This window comes from Rana temporaria, chromosome 6, assembly GCF_905171775.1.
Source record: "Rana temporaria chromosome 6, aRanTem1.1, whole genome shotgun sequence".
Taxonomy (NCBI): Eukaryota; Metazoa; Chordata; class Amphibia; order Anura; family Ranidae; genus Rana; species Rana temporaria.
The window spans coordinates 72,052,345-72,060,492 of NC_053494.1; positions in this window are offsets into that span (position 1 = coordinate 72,052,345).

Consider the following 8,148-nt stretch of genomic DNA (forward strand, 5'->3'; position numbering starts at 1 on the left):
ATTACCACTGCTGTTCATCATGGCACCTCCTGCCCAAGTGATATGACTCTGTATCAACTACTAATGCTAATACTACTACTGCTGCTGCTGCTGCTGCCCAGTCAAGACACCTATGTCAGCAGTTATTTCCCACTCTATATACTCTTATTACCACTGCTGTTCATCATGGCACCTCCTGCCCAAGTGATATGACTCTGTATCAACTACTACTGCTAATACTACTGCTGCTGCTGCTGCTGCTGCCCAGTCAGAGACACCTATGTCAGCAGTTATTTCCCACTCTATATACTCCTATTACCACTGCTGTTCATCATGGCACCTCCTGCCCAAGTGATATGACTCTGTATCAACTACTACTGCTAATACTACTACTGCTGCTGATCAGTCAAGACACCTATGTCAGCAGTTATTTCCCACTCTATATACTCCTATTACCACTGCTGTTCATCATGGCACCTCCTGCCCAAGTGATATGACTCTGTATCAACTACTACTGCTAATACTACTACTGCTGCTGCTGCTGCTGCTGCTGCCCAGTCAAGACACCTATGTCAGCAGTTATTTCACACTCTATATACTCCTATTACCACTGCTGTTCATCATGGCACCTCCTGCCCAAGTGATATGACTCTGTATCAACTACTACTGCTAATACTACTGCTGCTGCTGCTGCTGCTGCCCAGTCAAGACACCTATGTCAGCAGTTATTTCCCACTCTATATACTCCTATTACCACTGCTGTTCATCATGGGCACCTCCTGCCCAAGTGATATGACCTCTGTATCAACTACTACTGCTAATACTACTACTGCTGCTGCTGCTGCTGCCCAGTCAAGACACCTATGTCAGCAGTTATTTCACACTCTATATACTCCTATTACCACTGCTGTTCATCATGGCACCTCCTGCCCAAGTGATATGACTCTGTATCAACTACTACTGCTAATACTACTACTGCTGCTGATCAGTCAAGACACCTATGTCAGCAGTTATTTCACACTCTATATACTCCTATTACCACTGCTGTTCATCATGGCACCTCCTGCCCAAGTTATATGACTCTGTATTGTCACTGTCTACTACTACTACTGCTGCTCAGTCAAGACACCTATGTCACAAGTTAATTGCCACTCTATACTACGATTACCACTGCTGCTGCTGCTGTTCATGGCACCTCTTTCCCGAGTGATTTGACACTATATTGTCTACTGTTACTAACACTGCTGCTGCTCACGACACCTATGTCACAAGTTATTTGACACTATTGACTACTATGGTCATTACTGATGCTGTAAAGTCCTGCCCACGTGTTTAGATGCTATCTAGTAATATTACCAATACTCCTTGTAAATGATGCCTGTGTGAGAGTTAAGTGGTCTTGCATAGCAAGAGCACTTATTGTTATCTCACATATATATTATTCTTATTATAGCCAACTTTTAAACGGTATCTCCTCCCACAGTTTTTACACTACATAGACAAGTAATATATCGAAACGTGTGGATTGTTCCAGAATGGTGTGCTATTACTTTGTGGAACGTTTCGCTTAATCATTCATGAAATATCGTCATTTTTGCGGCGAAATTTTACCTTAGGAGTGAATGAGGAGAGCTAGAGTGTGAAATGTGAAAACCGGAAAAATCAGCACATGATTTGTAAACTGCGACCACTCCCTCATTTTCAAGCCGACCTACACAAATCTTATATCAAAAAGTTCAGCTCTCCCTGCTGCCATCACACGTGTTTACGGCTAAGCGAATGATCAAACGGTTTTCACAATATGATAATTTGTTTGCAACCAACGACATCCATTATTTTAATGGAAGTCAAAGTTTATAAAACTAAAATCTGCTGTTGAATTTGTAAACTTCGACTGTGCCTTCAATTTTATTATTTCAGAGACATACTATACATCACAATGTAGGTCTGGGTCTTGTGATTCGTAAACTATAAAGATATTCACTGTGAGATTTATAGTTTTTAAGATCTAACAATTTGAAGGACAAGTATTCAAAAAACATTCCTCAATTTCTGCTGTGTTTACAGAGAGCCTGCAAACCCAACAATTGTTTTCCTAGGAAAAGCTGAGGAGTTTAATAACACCTCACATAAAGTTATGAGGTGAGTTGGTTCCTCCCACACAAGGCTGAGGGAACTTTCCTCTGTTAAGCAAGGGTCTCAAACTGGTGGCCCTCCAGCTGTTGTAAAACTACAGTTACCATCATGCCTCTGCCTGTGGGAGTCATGCTGGTAACTGTCATTCTTGCAATGCCTCATTGGACTTGTAGTTTTGCAACATCTCCCCGATGAGCGGTGCCGAGCCGCACGAGGAGCTGAGAGACAGAGGCATACAGATCATGACTGCACGGAGCTGTTGTAACATCCGTGCCATGAGCCATAAATTTGGCTTCTGCAAACTACAAACGAGCTGAGAGGAGGGGAGGATGGAAGTGTTCCGGAGGTGAGAGATAAGCCTGTCATGCTTGATATATGGGTGAGTGTAGAGAGGTGGCAGCACCCCCCCCCCTTCCATGCTGCAGCTATCCTCTGTGTGTGTGTACTGTTTGTGCAGCCCCCAATTTGTAAGGCAAACTCTTTTGCTGTCTAATTTCTTGCTGTGATTTCCCTATCATCTCTCCCCTCTGGAACCATCTACTGATCTGCAAGCAGTATATTTCTTGATGATTGGAATGTCTCCCTTTTTTTATTTGTGCAGTGATGTTGACCTGTTTACTATGCAAGTTGCTGCCAAAAGACTCAATGGCTTTGTTAAAGTGATACTAAAGGGTTTTATTTTCTTCTTTAAAATTAAAAAAAAAAAAAAAATCATACTTACATACTGATCTTCTGTATAATTTCCGCAGTCTCTGACCATTTCCTGTAGCATGCACGCAGTCTCTTATCTCGTGTAGCATGTCCCCAGTCTCTGACCATCTCCTGTACTATGTCCGCAGTCTCTGACCATCTCCTGTACTATGTCTGCAGTCTAAAGGACAACAGCCTGAAATTATGTCTCATAGACTCTCATGTTAAATTATCTAAAAAATGTTGCTGCAAAACACACAAAGACGCTCTTTTCTAAATCGCAGACATGGCCACATTTTTAAGTTTATCAACATAAATTTCATATCGATGCGTTCACAAGGGCCGTGTATTTCAAACGGTGTAGTCGTTGTATCGATCGCATGTACGGTTGAGGATTTATTAAGCTTTGTTTGGAGGCTTAAATCATGTATTTGATCTGTGAATTAAAAGCGTTTGTAATGTTATTTCTTTCCATAAATATCTTTCCTTACCTCAGTGCAATATTCCTCCTCTCTGACCTGGGGGGGGAGGGGAAACCTCTTGAGGGGGGAGTGGCGACCATGAAAGTCAGCATACTCTATACTTTGCAGATAGAGAAAGAAGCTGTGTGTCCTAAAGATAGTGTAGTGGTTATGGTGAATGTCTTTGGCAAGGGGCTCAGCAATTAAGCTAATCAGCATTCCCACTCACATTTTCCTCAGGAAATGCATTGTCTAGTTACATTATATTTTAATACTACTGCTGCTGCCTCCATGCTGAGTAAAGCTTCATGACCTCTCTGGCACAGCGGATCCACCAACAGCCTCCGCTACAAGCTACCAGACCGGATGTAAACAGCAAGTGTAACTAAAACAATGAACCTTATGTTAAACCCTGGTTTGCGGCATTTATACTGCAACCATTGGGCTGTCTGCAAGAGCTAATCTGCATTCTCTCTCTCTTTCTTGCTCTCCCTCTCTCTCTCTGTATATATATATATATTGTTGCTTTTGTTATGTTCATTTTTCAACAGTTTATTTTGTGTTCGTCGTGTCTGTATCGTGTGCTTTAGTTTGTCCTAGGTTTCTGTTAAATAAAATAATAGTATAAAATGTTTTTGCTTATTATGAAGTTAGATTGTTGATGTTGATTTGTTGATGTGAAGTTAGATGTGTTGAAAAACCTACAAATCTATCTCAAAAAGAAATGAAACATTTCCAAAAAATAAGATTTTTTAATAAAAAAATAAATTCAGATATAACTCTGATTGAGCTTATGAAGCCGTTCCATCTCAGCAATATTTTTTGATTGCTGCTGCTCTAGCAGCGCATTTTGTTGAGTCAGGTAGCGGATCTGGCGTTGATTTCCCAGGATCCTCTGGTGGGTTTTCTTTATGAGCGCGTTCTGCCTCATCATCTTTCTTGATACTGTTAGGATATAATAAAAAAACATTTGGATTTCAAAGAACGTTACCAAATAAATAAAATATTTTTTTTGCTTATTAATCAATCATTATCATGTGTATACACTTGTTATGTGTCTAACACATCCCGAGAGTGCAGAATTATTAGGCAAATGAGTATTTGGACCACATCATCCTCTTTATGCATGTTGTCTTACTCCAAGCTGTATAGGCTCGAAAGCCTACTACCGATTAGGCATATTAGGTAATGTACATCTCTGTAATGAGAAGGTGTGTGGTCTAATGACATCAACACTCTATATCAGGTGTGCATAATTATTAGTCAATTTCCTTTCCTTTGGCAAAATGGGCCAAAAGAAGGACTTGACAGACTCTGAAAAGTCCAAAATAGAGAGATATCTAGCAGAGGGATGCAGCACTCTTAAAATTGCAAAGCTTCTGAAGCGTGATCATCAAACAAAAGAAGCGTGTGGAAAAACAAAGGCGCAAAATAACTGCCCATGAACTGAGGAAAAGTTAAGCGTGCAGCTGCCAAGATGCCACTTGCCACCAGATTGGCATATTCAGAGCTGCAACATCACTGGGGTGCCCAAAAGCACAAGGTGTGCAATACCCAGAGACATGGCCAAGGTAAGAAGGGCTGAAAGACGACGACCACTGAACAAGACACACAAGCTGCAACGTCAAGACTGTGCCAATAAATATCTCAAGAAAGATTTTTCTAAGGTTTTATGGACTGCTGAAATGGGAGTGAGTCTTGATGGGCCAGATGGAAGAGCCTGATTGGTAAAGGGCAGGGAGCTCCAGTCCGACTCAGACGCCAGCAAGGTGGTGGTGGAGTACTGGTTTGGGCTGGTATCATCAAAGATGAGCTTGTGGGGCCTTTTCGGATTGAGGATGGAGTCAAGCTCAACTCCCAGTCCTACTGCCAGATTATGGAAGAGACATTCTTCAAGCAGTGGTACAGGAAGAAGTCTGCATCCTTCAAGAAAAACATGATTTTCATGCAGGACAATGCTCCATCACACGTGTCAAAGTACTCCACAGCGTGGCTGGCAAGAAAGGGTATTAAATAAAAAAAACTAATGACATGGCCTCCTTGTTCACCTGATCTGAACCCCATTGAGAAAATGTGGTCCATCATCAAATGTGAGATTTACAAGGAGGGAAAACAGTACACCTCTCTGAACAGTGTCTGTGAGGCTGCGGTTGCTGCTGCACGCAATGTTGATGGTGAACAGATCAAAACACTGACAGAATCCATGGATGTCAGGCTTTGAGTGTCCTTGCAAAGAAAGGTGGCTATATTGGTCACTGATTTGTTTTTTGTTTTGTTTTTGAATGTCAGAAATGTATATTTGTGAATGTTGAGATGTTATATTGGTTTCACTGTTAAAAATAAATAATTGAAATGGGTATATATTTATTTTTTTGTTAAGTTGCCTAATAATTCTGCACAGTAATAGTAGTCACCTGCACACACAGATATCCCCCTAAAATAGCTAACACTAAAAACAAACTAAAAACTACTTCCAAAAATATTCAGCTTTGATATTAATGAGTTTTTGGGGTTCATTGAGAACATGTTGTTGTTCAATAATAAAAATGAATCCTCAAAATACAACTTGCCTAATAATTCTGCACTACCTGTATACTTCTATCATAAATACCATATTATGGTTCTGCAATCTGACGGGTGCGCTTTATATGTTGTCCATTTTTATATCTACATTTTATTGTTGAAATGTTATTAATCATTGTGCACATATTTACCTTCCTGAGCGAGGGTCATAGGAACGCTGTCTTCCTCCTGCTCGTCTCCTTGAGAAGTTGGGGTGGGGGGGGGGAAGCTCCTCAGCTTGCACCTCAACAGGAGCTGGGGTTGGTGAGTGGGAGGGCCCTGGCTGCTCCTCCTCATCCCTCTCCTCCTCTGCCGCATCCTCCTCTGCCGCATCCTCCTCTGCCGCATCCTCCTCCTCACCGGCCTGGTGCCTTCTGCGCTTGGCGCGCACAGTTGGTAGCGGAGCTCCTATAACACAATGTTCATATATTATAAAAATGTTTTCTAATGACGTATGCAAATTCTGTGTACTCTGCTGTATTGTATATGAATACAAATTAATTTATATAGACAGTTAACCAATGGGACAATGTTATATTAAAGGGTCTTGTGGGCACTACAGGGGACTGAGCGTGAGCTGGGCTGCCACCATGGTAAAATGAGCTGTTTTTGTCTCCTTTGTTTTGTTCAGACGATCTCATGTTAAAAAAAGGGCTGGATGGAGTACACGGGATTACTATAACAACCCCACGCCTAACACAGGAATTTAGTGGGAATCTATATATATAAAACTCAACGTGTGTGTGCATGTATGTATGTATGTTCCACCATCACGTCCAAACGGCTAAAGATATTTACATGAAACTTGGCATACAGGTTACTTATATGTCAGCCACAAACATAGGATAGGTGGTTTAACCCTTACCCACCCCCATTTGCCTTGGTCAGGGTTTTTCTTTAAAGTCCCATTCAACTCTATGGGAAATACATGTTACTTCATAACAGCTGTAGATATTTCGATAACACTTGGTCACATGTTATCTATACGTCCACTTAAAGTATAGGATCGTTAATTTATCCCTTAACTACCCCCATTGGTGAGGGTCGGGCTTTTTGTTTAAAGTCCCATGCAAAGCAATGGGAAAAGTATGTTCCCACATAACTTCTGTGTTCCTGTCTGCTGTCCCATGTCTTTTTCCAACAGTACTATGAATACCTTGGCTGGTGGTGATATATGTTACAACAACATGGCGTCTTGGTTAACAACATCTGACCTTACATTAATTACATATGACCTTACATAACTGTCACCAAAGGAGCTGCGGTGGCTCAACGCGATTGCCACTGCGCTGACAAGCCATTCACCTCTGCAGCTAGGGGTTCGGATCCCGCTCTCGGCTACATGTGAATTGAGTTTGGTGGTCTCAGCCCGGCCCCCGGTGGGTGTGCTATGCGAGGTAAGCCTGCGCTTAGTACGCCCACCTCCCTCCCACAAAAACCACCACACTTACACGCGCACTCGCAATTGGGTTAACATGCACGCACTCTGACCACGCGGTCTCTAAAAAGAGAGGCGAAGGACTAACGGGGCTGGTTGAGCGGGCAAATCCTCTCACTCCCTTATAGGGAGTCCCTCTGCCCCGTTGGGCTTCGAAGCGGAGCAGGTAGGACAGTCTGTGTGGGAGGACCCCCTCACACCCGCCATTGCCACCCGGGGCATGGAGAATGGTGGCAGATTACCTCAGGGGGAGGCCTGCCTACTCCCAACTCCTGCAGTCCGGCTCCTCTCTCGAGTACACGCACAAAATACACTTTAGGAAAAAAAAACATAACTGTGACCAATAACTTACCTGGATGATATTTATTCCGGATACGCCTGACCCGGTTCATCTGGCGCCTCTTCAGGTCGGACCACTTTTTGAGGATCACCATGCGACTGGGTGCTTCGCCGTTTTGGGCGCGTAGTTCCTCAATTATGGAGCTTACAACTGCCTGTTTTTTCTTGCTGCCTCCGCAGCTCATCATATCCTGTTTCCAGGAACTTCTGCAAGATGAAGAACAAAGTATATTGTAATACTTTTGTTGACAGCCTTATGGATATATGACGTAAATGTATGGTATTCAACAATTGGAAGCATTCTCGCCTTATTAATCAATGACAGGGGTAACATGACAGATTTTATATCCTGCCATTTCGGTCGCCACCTTTTTTGCATAAATATAGCAGCCATTATGATTTGCATAATTATGTATATATGATTAACAACACAGGATACACGTATAGGGGAGATATGCGTTGCTATTCATCTGACCGCTATAATTTTTTTTGGACACTGATAATAGGCCTGTACAATAGATTATTTTTTTTCATCCCTATCTT